General features: G+C 41.8%; 1 long non-coding RNA gene across 1 annotated transcript in view; it reads right to left on the bottom strand.

The window, feature by feature from the left end:
* LOC141739540 (uncharacterized) overlaps positions 1–12,286 on the bottom strand; it is a 42,359-nt gene that overhangs the window by 10,257 nt on the left and 19,816 nt on the right. The window contains exons 3-6 of the long non-coding RNA XR_012585734.1: positions 11,283–11,459; positions 7,365–7,604; positions 6,257–6,354; positions 5,031–5,078 (exon numbers count right to left, since the gene is read on the bottom strand). This is a non-coding gene — a long non-coding RNA (uncharacterized LOC141739540). The remainder of the gene's footprint in view (positions 1–5,030; positions 5,079–6,256; positions 6,355–7,364; positions 7,605–11,282; positions 11,460–12,286) is intronic.

The raw sequence follows: 12,286 nt of genomic DNA, 5'->3' as shown, positions 1-12,286 counted from the left end.
CATTTCGGTGGTGCCTGCTCCATTTCAGCGGTGCCTGCTCAGCGTTTTGACACACCGGTACCCCACTGAGCGCTCTGTTCACGAAGCCTGTGAGCAAATCCTGGGTCATACCACTGGGGCAAGTCACCTACATCGAGTGCTACAGCTCTGAGCCTCAGCCCAAGGCAAACAAACAAATAAAACCTTCAAATCTATCAGAAACCATTCTCAGCTTTACTAAATTTAAGGACATGGTTTTAAGAGATAATAACAATATTCCATGAACAGAAGAGAGCTCAACTGTTTAACAGCTATGTTTGGGAAAATCTTCTTGGTAAACTGTGGGATTGGAGACCGTGTCCAAGAAGAGACTGAGGTCCTGCTTCACACATCAGGTGCATTTTGTTCATCTGTATTCTGACCAAAATGGGGCCTACCGGAAAGATGGGGAGGGACTCTTTATCAGGGAGAGTGTAGTGATAGGGTAATAGTTAGTTAGTATAGTTAGTAGACAAGGGGTAAGAGTTTTAAGCTGCAAGAGGGTAGATTTAGATTAGATATTAGGAAGAAATTCTTCTTCCTACCACCAAAAAAGGGTGGTGAGGCACCGGAACAGGTTGCCCAGAGAAGTTGGGGATGCCCCATCCCTGGAGTTGTTCAAGGCCAGGCTGGATGGGGCTTTGAGCAACCTGGTCTAGTGGAGGGTGTCCCTGCCATGGCAGGGGGTTGGAACTAGATGATCTTTACAGTCCCTTCCAACCTGAACCATTCTATGATTCTATGATTCAAAGCAAAGCTGTCCAGGACTGAAAATCATATACCTGCATCAGTGCAGAAGTGGACCTGGACTCATCCTTGCCGGTGTAAGCAGATCCTGAGGGGCAAGACTAAATTCTGCAAGTGCAGCACTGAGCAGGTATCCACACACAGGGATCTGCCTGGCTTCAGGTCCAGGTCTGCCCCTGGCCCCAGGCACCAACTGAGCAAAACCACCATTGCCTGCTCACTTTCGGTCACACCCGATGAGAATTTGGCTTTTTAATCTAAAATAGCAAAGGCCAAGAGAACATTTGTCTTCTAAATATATCAACTATGTAAACATTGTGGACAAACATCTGTTCAGGTTTAAAATTAACTTTTGATTGGAGACAGGCGTAGACTGGGTTCAGATAAACTTGGGTTCGGACATGTGAACTGTGAGGGTCTGAACCAGCCTTTTGGTGGGCATTGCAGGTGGCTATGGAGGGGAAGGCGGGAGAGGGCAAGAGGAGTACAAGGCTATAGTAAAGTTATTTATTTACTGACTGAAGTTAGGGGTGACTCAAGAGCTGTGAAGGAAAACAAAACAATCCAAAACAACCAAAAAAACAAGAAAAAAGTAAAAAGATGGTTAAGGCAACAGAAGAGCAACCTGCTGTTTACAGTCTGCCTGCTGTGATCAATAGATATATTTTGCTGGGATTGGAAGGCTAAAGCCAGAGAGACACAAAGCTAGTGAATGTATAAACAACGTCAGTCTGCAGGAGAGTGTGAAGTGTCAATGGCTGTTCAGGGAACAAGTTACTCAGATGCTGTTACGACTCAGAAAAAAATAAAGGTTGTTTGGCTAAGAGGTGAAGGTGGTGTTGTCTGCGTATACGTGCTCATACCTACTATTTCACTATTCTAAAATCCTGGCTTTCTTAGGGTATTCAGGGTTTCATTGACTTGAAGTGTTTCAGTCGTTAGTTTGTAAATACCTGTTCTGTGTGTGGGTTTTAGTTTTGGTTCTGTTTTTTTTGAGGTGAAAACTTGAATTTCACTGTGCAAAGGAAAGAAATCAGGGCAACAGTGCAGCTACCCTGTTAGCTCTGACAACCTGGTTCTCCTGTAGAGTTTTGTGGAGCACTTAGGAAAATGACTGTCTCTCCCTGAGACACATGATGTTCATAGGGAAAGAAATTCAGTGGTGATAATAGTGGGGAAGGGATTCCCGTTGCTGTTGCAGTAGGGTTTTACTTGTTTTGGACTTATTTTTGCTGGTGGCCATGAGTTGTGGGGTTTACTGCTTAGGGTTTTCTTCTTTTGATTTTGTTCCCAATGTAGCTCCAGCTAGGGAGCAGCAGCCTTCCCCATTACTCACTGGCAGCCAGCTGCTCTTGCCAGAAGTGTGTCTAGAAGGTGAAATCAAAAGTGCAGATTGAGAATAACCGATTTACACTGCAATTGATCATTGTGCTGCTTCTTTTCAGAGGAAATCTGTCTTTACTGACAAGACAACTAGACCATCCTGATTGTTTTGCAGAGGCTGTGGATGTTTCAAGTCGGGGGGGGGCACTTGGTATGGACACAAGGATCACTTTATGCCAAATACTGTACTTTTCAAAGTAGCCTTAAGATGATTATTGACATCACTGGACCAGCACAGCTACAAACCTGACAGGAATTTGGGGAAAAGCATGGGAGATGCTTTGCACTTTACACTGAGAAAAGTGACCTGTGAGAATGCAGGCGAGATCCGTCTGAAAGAACAAAGAGGGAGAGCTGGAAAGATGGTGCTAATATGCCAACAAACTTGAAGGTGTTCTTTTTGTCTTTGGCCAGATGGCTTGACAGTTTGTAGTATGTCTGTGAAAGATGAAGTGCTTGGCAAGGTGTTGCTGATCCTAGTCCCTCCAAAAAGAAACAAGAGTGTTATCTTCATAGGCGCTAAAGGCCTCCAGTGCATCCTAATAATCCATCTTCAGCAGGGATAGAGATCCTCACTGAAATAAGCAGTGTTTGGCCTTTCTGTGCTGGGAAGAGGAACACTCTGTCAGTCCTGCTGACTTCTGCAGTTAGCCCAGTGCTTACTAGATGATAGTGGGGGTGGGTTTAAGGAGGATGGAGCCAGACTCTTTTCAGTGGTTCCCAGTAACAGGACGAGGGGTAACAGGCATAAGCTGGAACATAGGAAGTTCCGATCAAATACGAGAAAAAACTTCTTTACGGTGAGTGTGACAGAGCACTGGAACAGGCTGCCCAGGGAGGTTGTGGAGTCCCTTCTCTGGAGACTTTCAAGACCCGCCTGGATGCAGTCCTGAGTGATGTGCTCTAGGCAATCCTGCTTTAGCAGGGGAGTTGGACTAGATGATCTCTAGAGGTCCCTTCCAACTCTGAAAATTCCGTGATTCCGTGATATACTGCCATTACATATGTCTGTGATAAGAAATATTACTGCTGACTGGTTAGATGCTCTTCTCTGATTCTCTGATCTAATATTGAACCGCCAGGTACTGAAGATGAGGTGCTTAGATATGACAGTGGTAAGGAACTTAAATATCTAGAAAGATCCCTGATAAATGATACGCTCTGCAGATAAACCTCTGCCAAATTCTATTCAAATGGCAAAGAGATAATGTGAATATGACTCTAATGAAGGAAGGCTAGAGTTGCCATAATGCATGCAGGTGCAATTGCTCCAAATCTCTCTTAAAATCCATTTTCCTGCCAGTGCTCATTCTTCCTTTAAACAGAAGTTAATACTCTGCTGACATTACTGAACTCCATCATGCTCATTATCTCAGGCTAGCATTTAGATCAGGTTTTTGGAGGTGAAAGACCAATTCATTAACTCTATTGTGTCACTCAATGACTTCCTGCAGAGAGATCATAAGTCAGATGGTGGGTGTCACTGCTGGAAGATAAAAGACAGCTATAAAGTAGGAAGACAACTGGTATAATTCGCAAAAATGAGGAAAAAATACTCTATAGCCTTTAATTTCTATTCATAGTTCAAGTTTTAAGTATGTTATTTAGATAACAGTGCATTTGAGGGATTTTTTTAATGAGTTTCAGATATGGAATGGAAGAGGTTATTGGTTGGTTATTTCTTTTTGACTTAAAGAGAAGAAATAATATAGGTAACAAATAACACAGCAATTCCTGTAAAAATGAATTAAAAATGGGGTGGTTTAAAGCCAGATGTGTTTAAATGCCCATATATAATAAATTGTCTTGGCTTAAAGGGAGAAAGAGTGTTTGGAAAATTATTACTTTGTCAAAATGATAATGTTATGAAACTGTTCGAATTTCTGTTAAAGAAAAAAACAGCTGTGAGGAATCAAAATCCACTTATTTGAAAAAAAAACAACAAAAACAAAACCAAAATCCCCATACTGTTTCCTCAGAGTAAAGAAAACGTTTATTTTTAGAACACTTTCTGGGATGAAAGAATTTTTTAAGATGTTTTATGGAAAGTAGGTTCCTACTGCTACTGGTTATCGACCAAACATAAAGCTTCTCAGTTTGCACATGGGAAATAAACAAGCGAAAATACTTTTCATCCGTATAATTGAGTTTTTCTAAGAACATTTTCAAATATGAGACTTTTCAAGTATAATTGAGAACTACTTAATGTGAAGAAGCACCGTCAAATAAGGAAAGTCTTTGCCAGAGAGCTTTGCAGCTTCCGTTCAGCTTCCCTCTATCTGTTGCTCAAAAAAAACATGGGAGACAGTTTGCGTGACTTTTTCTTCCCTAAGTTGTAAAAAGCATGGCAGCGGTGGTGGTGGTATGGAATTTTTAATAATAACAAATATATGCAGGGCTTCTCTATGCTTCAAAGCACAAGGAACAAGCGTCCACTCTTTGAAAGCAGTGGGGCAGCAGCTCTACCCGAGTACCTTCCAGTAACGCGCATCTCCAGTTAATGGCGCTGGGATTTCCAGAGGGTAACAGCACCCAAGAGCGATGAGCAGGCATGAATGCAGCAGCCATTTATCAGTCACTGCATGAAAAGCAACTGCACAACTCTTCTTACTTTCAAGGTCTCGAGCTGTCCAAAAAAACCGCAGCTTGGGAAGCCTAAGATCTTCTTCAGATCTATTCAAGCCCTCTTATCCTCATAAACCGTGTTTTTTCCTGTTGACTCCTTCATATTCATTAGCAATAAAAAGGAGTGCCATTCCAAAGCTACTGATGAAAGAAGAACTAAGTTTTGTTTTCTCCTAGCTGGTTTGGAAACAGACACGTTCCCTTCCTCAGCCTGCCCCCACATCAGCTACCTCTCTTTAATGCTAAGCTATTCTTACCTTAAGTGAGAACCCCCTTCTCAGCTCCTTTAAAGATGAAAGGCACAACTGAAAGGGAACCCAGAAAAAAGAAATACTAAGGTGGTATCAATCTCTCTATTATTCATACAGTTATTTATTGACAAATTTCATTCCTCTTACTGTGTATTCTGGCAGCATCCTTTGCTCTACTTTTCGTCTGGGTTGAGGAACTCTTCACAAAACCTTTCATTACTTTTTATCCATTTTATTTCTTCTGCCCCCTCTCCCTGCGCCCTGCAATTATAGCTGTGCTCATTTGCAATATTTTCTGCTATTAACAGACTGGTTGGCTTTTTTTGCATCAAGTAGCAGCTTCATAATGGGAGACATAAGAGTCACTTAATATAAAGATCACTGAGAATCATAAACCATTTTCTTTTTGACCTTTTCTACCAAAACATTAGCTTCTGAGTCAGCCTGCTTTGAAGCTACAGAAGCACTACATATTGTCTTGTTGATTGCTGACTTCAAGCAATCTTTTTCTTCCATTTCCTCTATTTTTAGTATCTGAAGGCTGAAATTTTACAATATGCTATTGCTCTTTTATTATTTTTTTCTCATGAACAAATGTCAGCACATCAAAAGCTCACTGCTTTTAGTGTGTGTCACTTGAGATCACTGGGAAAAAAAAAACCACTTTGTAAGTCTCCTTATTGAATCATAAACCGTGGGCGCTCCTAAGAATACCTCTCACAGAAGTTCTGGGATCAGTCATTTGAGCATCACTTTGCTGATAAGCAAAATCCATGAAAACTCTCAACACTGAAGAGGGAGACTAAAAATGAACATTACCCCAAAGGTGGAGGTGTATGCAATCGAACTAGTGGTCTTTATGTAGGTTTTGTAAGTGTTTTGTCATATTGATTATGCTTTTTTCTATCAATTATACAGTATTTTTAATAACTGTACACATTCACATATACTTGAGTTGCTCACCTCCTCTCTCTCTCTGTTTAGATGCCAGCCTTAAATGTTCCAGACCTGAAATGCTTTCTGCAGCAGTCCAATCCTCTCAGACAACCATACAATAGTTGTTTGTCAGGAAAACAGCTTTTAATTTCTAGGAAAATGTTTCATAGCTTTTTTCTGATCTTTGGTTATCAGGGAGAGGGGGATGTGGAGTCCCTGCAGACACATCTGGGAGATCCAGACAAAGGCCACGGCAGCTCCCCTGCTGCCTTTGGTGTGCTGCCACATAAACTCACCTTCAGCGTATGCAGATAGGTACCTCACGGTCATGTAGCTATGGCTGCGGACAGGGTCAGTCTCCTCATCGCCTATACAGCTACAACTCACATATAGCCTGAAACGGCAAGTATACATTAAAGAGTCAGAAGGACCCTTGTTTTTCCATGATAATCAATAATTCCCTGTCCTGACACCTGGCCAGAAGTGTTCAGAGGTGTTCAGAGGCACTCCCTGAATTTAATGCACAGCTGGGAGGGGTGCGGTAAGCAGAAAGACTTCAGGTTATTTGGCAGGAATGGCCAGTACAGATCTTGCAGAACTTCATTCAGTTTGCCATTCACCAAGTGCGTGTCTAATGCAATAAAGAAATTGAATATATTAAAAATTTAGAACAGGGCTGCTAAATTGCCACCTAGTGGTCTTGTAACGAAGTTAATCTCTCCAGCATGCTGTTCTGGGTCAAAAAGGCACCAGCGTGCTTTTTGTATTTTTGTCAGGGCCTCGGTATCAGGGCTCACTGTCGCGGTCAGAGCGGAGGGGTGTCAGAGCACGACGTCTGAGCCAACGCAAGATGGGACTGTTGGGACCGCTGGGATGCCAGGGGCAGCCGGCGCAGGACTTAAGACACCAAAAGGGAACTCCTCGGCCAATCAGCCAGTCTGTGCACAGGGTGAAAAATGCTGCCAGGTAGGAGCCTTAGCCTACTATCTCTACTACTTGTTTGCTTTTGCTTTTTAAGAAAAACAAAAGGTAAATATTTTTATATAAAAGGAAATAAAAGGTTTTCTGACTGTTGGTAAATGAGTAAAAAGTTAGGATTTTTGTCCTTCTAAGGCTCAACCAGCTCCAGTGCAGGAAGCATTTTGCTCTGCTGGGGTATTCTCCCACCTTCTAGCCTCACCCCGCCTGAGCCATATGTTCATCAGCATGTGCTGCTTACACAGAGCCAAGAAGGTGGGCAACATCCAAGGAGCACAAGTGGAACAATAAGTTTTGCAGTTCTGCTTCTGTGATTAGTCACGTAGGCCTGCCCTGAAGCTACTACGAGAGACTAAAAATAATTTTCAATATGATGAGCTGCATAAGCAAAGTCTTTAGGGATTAATGCATCCTCAATCATCTTACCAATAACCAGCTTGGGGTGCACCGGACTGCGTGCTGACAAAGACGATGCTCACAGGAGGTGGAGGCAGAAGAGGCGTCGTGTTGGGAAGCCGTCCTGGAGCGGGGGCTGCAGGCCACATCTCTGAGCACGCATCAGTTGTTTCAGAGATAAGTCAGAGATAAGTCAGTCCATGGCAGCAGAATCCAAATGATTCATCTTCCTCCTCCATGCCGTCACCTGGGACCTAGTGCAGTTGGTGGCTGAAGAAAAAACATCAGCCCTGGGGGACAGACTGAGAACCCATCTTGCACCTTCCCTGAGGTCCTGGGTAGCTTAAGGTGTCACACAAGTATGGCATTGCTCTAAGGGTGCTGCATAACCCAAAAGCTTAACCCTGGATAAAACACATCCCCTTACAGATCACTGGGTCCTTGATTAAGGTATTGGCACTTCTCATGCCTCCTGCCCTCTTATGATGAACTGGAAGCCCTGTAAGTGAGGGTCATCACTTCCCACACAATATTAAGGGAGGCAGGTCAGGAAAACTAGCCGTGGAAGAGAAAACAAACAGGGCTGGGGCAAGGGATAGGACTTGGGTAGCAATAAAAATATTAAATTGGTGACAGGAATTTAATCTTCCTGCACTTCAGGTTTTGTGACTGAAGTACAACTCACCATATTTAGTACCATATATGGTTCTGTTTTTTCCTTTCATATCACTTTCAGCCTGGTTAACCTTAATCTCTTTTAAGATACAGTCTGATTTTTATTTGTGGGTATTTCCCCCCCTCTTTTTGTTTTGTACATCACCTATAATCCTCTTAATTTGTTTCACATTGTACTTTGTTCTTGTTCAGGCTTGATTCAGTTAAATTTGCATCTTGTTTCTCTTTGTTTTACATATTTGATTTGCACAGTTTTGTTTTAAACAAATATTTACTGTTTTACTAGTGTCTGACCTCACTCCATTAACTTAATCAGATTTTATTTCAATGAAGTTCTCTGTAGAGTGAATAGCTATCTTTAAACTGATTTACTATTTTTTTTGCAAGACCACAGCTTCCCTTTTTTTTAGATATTATGGAAGTACAGCAACAGAGGAAGCTGTAAACACACTCCGCAAACTGACGTGCCACCAATCCAAAGTACCGAGTATAATAAAAAGGTATGTAATTGAAAGACAGTTTATTCCTTAATGTACTCTAGGTGATTTGATCTATAACGAGTATACAATAACAGCTGAAAGGTAATCAATACGAGACTGCCTGAGAAACTGCAGGTTTAACCGCATACCTGTTGTCAATAAAACTATTCAGGGACAGAATGCCCTTTAAATGCAACCAGCTTTTTCAAAAAATAAATGACTTGTTCCAAACCCCAGAAGTTGGTAAACCACAAATAGCATCTAGATGGCAATTACTCATTTGAACTGTAGTGTGTGGCGTAAGTTTCTATTTCCCCTGGCATTTCCTGAGCTGGTCTCTTCAGGGTTTATTAGGATTGGCTTTGACTAAGGGATTTACCATAGTGTCAATCTGTCAGCATTCTGCTAGCCCAGTAGCCTCCTGATTTTTCAGATCCTGTTCAGATTGCTATGCCAAATGGCATCCACATAACTCTGGAAGACATGCCTTCAATTTCTGGTGCCTCATGCCTGCAGTAGATAATACTGAATGCCTTCAAATGCATCTCTGGACAGCTTCTGCTGCTGTTTGCAAGTAGGAAGTCCTATATGTTCCTGTCTTCATCCCCACAAATATCCAGAGTTAATGACTTGAGATCGCATTAGATGGATCATTCATTACACCTTTTACTTGATGTTTACAAAACCATCAAACGCTTTCAGTAGGAAGAAAGCGTAGTCCAGTGTTACTGTGCTGGCCTCAAATATGAGACATAACCATTCAGTTGCCATGTGTAGAGAATATGTGGCAGCTTGAGGGTGGTGAGAACTTACTTGCATTGGCTCTGAAATGGTATAATGGTATACTGTCTTGGTATTGTCTTCATCTTATATGGCTATGCAGTTTGTACTCAGTTCAGAGCAGTCAGAATGAACTTGTGCCCCCCAAAACACAAAAATGGTGGTCATACCCGAAGATGTGTTGTGTGGGGCAAGTTATCTACACTAAGTTGGTGGACAAGAAGCTCAACATGAGCAGGCAATGCACACTTGCAGCCCAGAAAGCCAACTGCATCCTGGGCTGCATCAAAAGAAGCATGGCCAGCAGGTCGGGGGAGGTGATTCTGTCCCTCTACTCTGTTCTTGTGAGATCCCACCTGGAGTACTGTGTCCAGCTCTGGAGTCCTCAGCACAAGAAGGACATGAACCTGTTGGAATGGGTCCAGTGGAGGGCCATGAAGATGATCAGAGGGCTGGAGCACCTATGCTATGAGGACAGGCTGAGAGAGTTGGGGTTGTTCAGCCTGGAGAAGAGAAGGCTTCTAGGAGACCTTCTAGCAGCCTTCCAGTACCTAAAAGGGGCCTACAGGAAGGATGGGGAGGGACTCTTTATCAGGGAGTGTAATGATAGGACGAGGGGTAACAGTTTTAAACCGAAAGAGGGTAGATTTAGATTGAATATCAGGAAGAAATTCTTCACTGTGAGGGTAGTGAGGCACTGGAACAGGTTGCCCAGGGAAGTTGTGGATGCCCCGTCCCTGGAAGTGTTCAAGGCCAGGCTGGATGGGGCTTTGAGCAGCCTGGTCTAGTGGGAGGTGTCCCTGCCCATGGCGGAGGGGATTGGAACTAGATGATCTTTACGGTCCCTTCCAACTCGAACCATTCTGTGATTCTATGAACTATTCTGGCAGAGAGCTGCCTTAAGACTTTTAAAAATTGAAGTACAGTCAGACACTTAAAAATGGACCATAGCTTTCTCGGCCAATCAGCACATCTCGGGTTAACTGCCAAAACAGGGCTTTCACAGGAATTTCTCTGAGAGATCTTAAAGACACGAGCAGGGTACTCCCAGTAACAGGAGAGTCATCATCTAAAATAAGATTGTTTTTTGAATGTATAGAATGTTTTTCAGTCAAAGGGATGTAAAAGTTGAAGTAACTGTAATGTTGGGGGTTTTTTTCATCATTTTTAATAAAAACTGTGTGTGGTTTCACCCTTTATAAGCAAGAGTTACTTTTATTTATTAATTTTTTATTTTCACTTTGGGTGTGTGTGTGTATATATATCACCTCCAGAAATAAAAACAGCTGGGGATACTGAAGTCATTTCCCTTCTGCCTTTCTTTATATGGAGCTGGTATTTATAATGAGCCTCCAGTCAGCTCTGTCATGTTAAAATGAACTTTCTGAATTATTGTTGTTCGCCTGATTTCACAATCAGCCCTTTGCAACCCACAACACTGTCACTAGCAATCTAACCAAAGGCAAGAATTTCTTTAATGTCTAGATCAGTTTGTGTTGGATAATCCCAACACCTTTCAGCAGCAGTAGTATTTAAATACAACTGGAGTGGAACAAACCAGAATGTCTGAATTTTCAAAAAGCCTTATGTATCAGCTCTTCTTTCTCTCCTGCTGGAATCCTGTAAGTAATAACTGTTATGGGCTTATTTTTTTCCCTTTTCCTTCTACGTCTTGCTAAAACTTTGTGTCTTGTCTTGGGTGTAAAGTTTAGCAGGTTTTAAGACTGATCGTCTTTGACTCAGGAACGTGACTTGTTAGAAAGTCAGTAGATTTATGAAGCTATATATAAATTATATGTCTAAAAACTTGGGTTCAAGAAATTTTATCAATGTATCTGCCAGGTATTTCTCTGTCGTCCTTTTGATGTGGATAGGGTGTACAAACTCTTGTCTTTTGGAACATCACAGGAATAAAATGCCCAGAGACAGTATCTTTACTTGCAGCTTGAAGTCCATTTCCAGTTACCACTTCATATATATTTTTCTTTACTTTTCCATGATCACCTCTACTCACTGATTTTCAAAGACAGACAGCGTCAGGTAGATGGGACTGGACGGGGGCGGGGAGGAGAGGTTGCCTATGGCCATTCTCCATTCATCATCTTTTCAATCATCTTTTCATCCCCTCTCCTACAACAATGAAAACCTTCACAAAACACCAGGTAGGTAACTCTTCTTCCCATATGTATATCTGTTGGGGTAAAATAAAATATTTCCACAGTCTCGTTCCAATAACTATGCTAAAAAAAAAAAGATATAGATTCATAGCAGTTCTTAATAAGAAAACGTATATAGGTATACAAAGCATTAATAAGGTTTAAAAAATTCAGGCTACAATCTGACTTTAATTCTGCTGCAGCACTGGCAGGAGTTTTACCTGTTCCAAGGGCAGTACAGCTCGCCCACGGCAGGGCTACAAGAGCTTTGTCCCTGTTTGAAGCAGCTCTGAATAAAACCTTAACCGCTTGCCAAAAGAGTTATCAAAACTGTACATAGCTAGAATAGCTCAGTCACTGAGCTATAAATCTATGAAAGCAGAGAAAGGATGCATTCCCAACTGTTAATTCCCACTTTTTCCAGTACTTTAACTTGACATAAAACATGCGCGCCAGCAGAGGGCATTACATGCCTCAGTGAAATACAGATTGATAAACAATTTGAAAAAGCAAGGGGAAATTCTTCTAGCCTTTCTAGGATATTGGACATCTTATGTAACTAATCAAAAGCCTAATACAAACTGGAATATCCCAAGGACAGGGTCTATCAGATATTTCTCAAGCGCTCATTCACTCCAGCAGCCCTTTTACTGGGAAAAACAGTAAATTAGTTCTCACTTGTAAACAAAAGATGAAACTAAACTATTAGAACTCAAAACACATTTTTCTTACTAAACAGATGAATCTGAGGAAAAAGAAGAAGAGTATGTTTATTTTTAACCTCTCAATTGCATAGCTTTTGTTTTCGTTTCTCCTACTGCTTAGCTAACACACTGCAGCCTTTTTCTACTTGGCGAGCCAC

The sequence above is a fragment of the Larus michahellis genome, chromosome 2 (assembly GCF_964199755.1).
Source record: "Larus michahellis chromosome 2, bLarMic1.1, whole genome shotgun sequence".
In the NCBI taxonomy this organism is placed as follows: domain Eukaryota; kingdom Metazoa; phylum Chordata; class Aves; order Charadriiformes; family Laridae; genus Larus; species Larus michahellis.
This window is presented reverse-complemented; position numbering and strand designations above follow the sequence as displayed.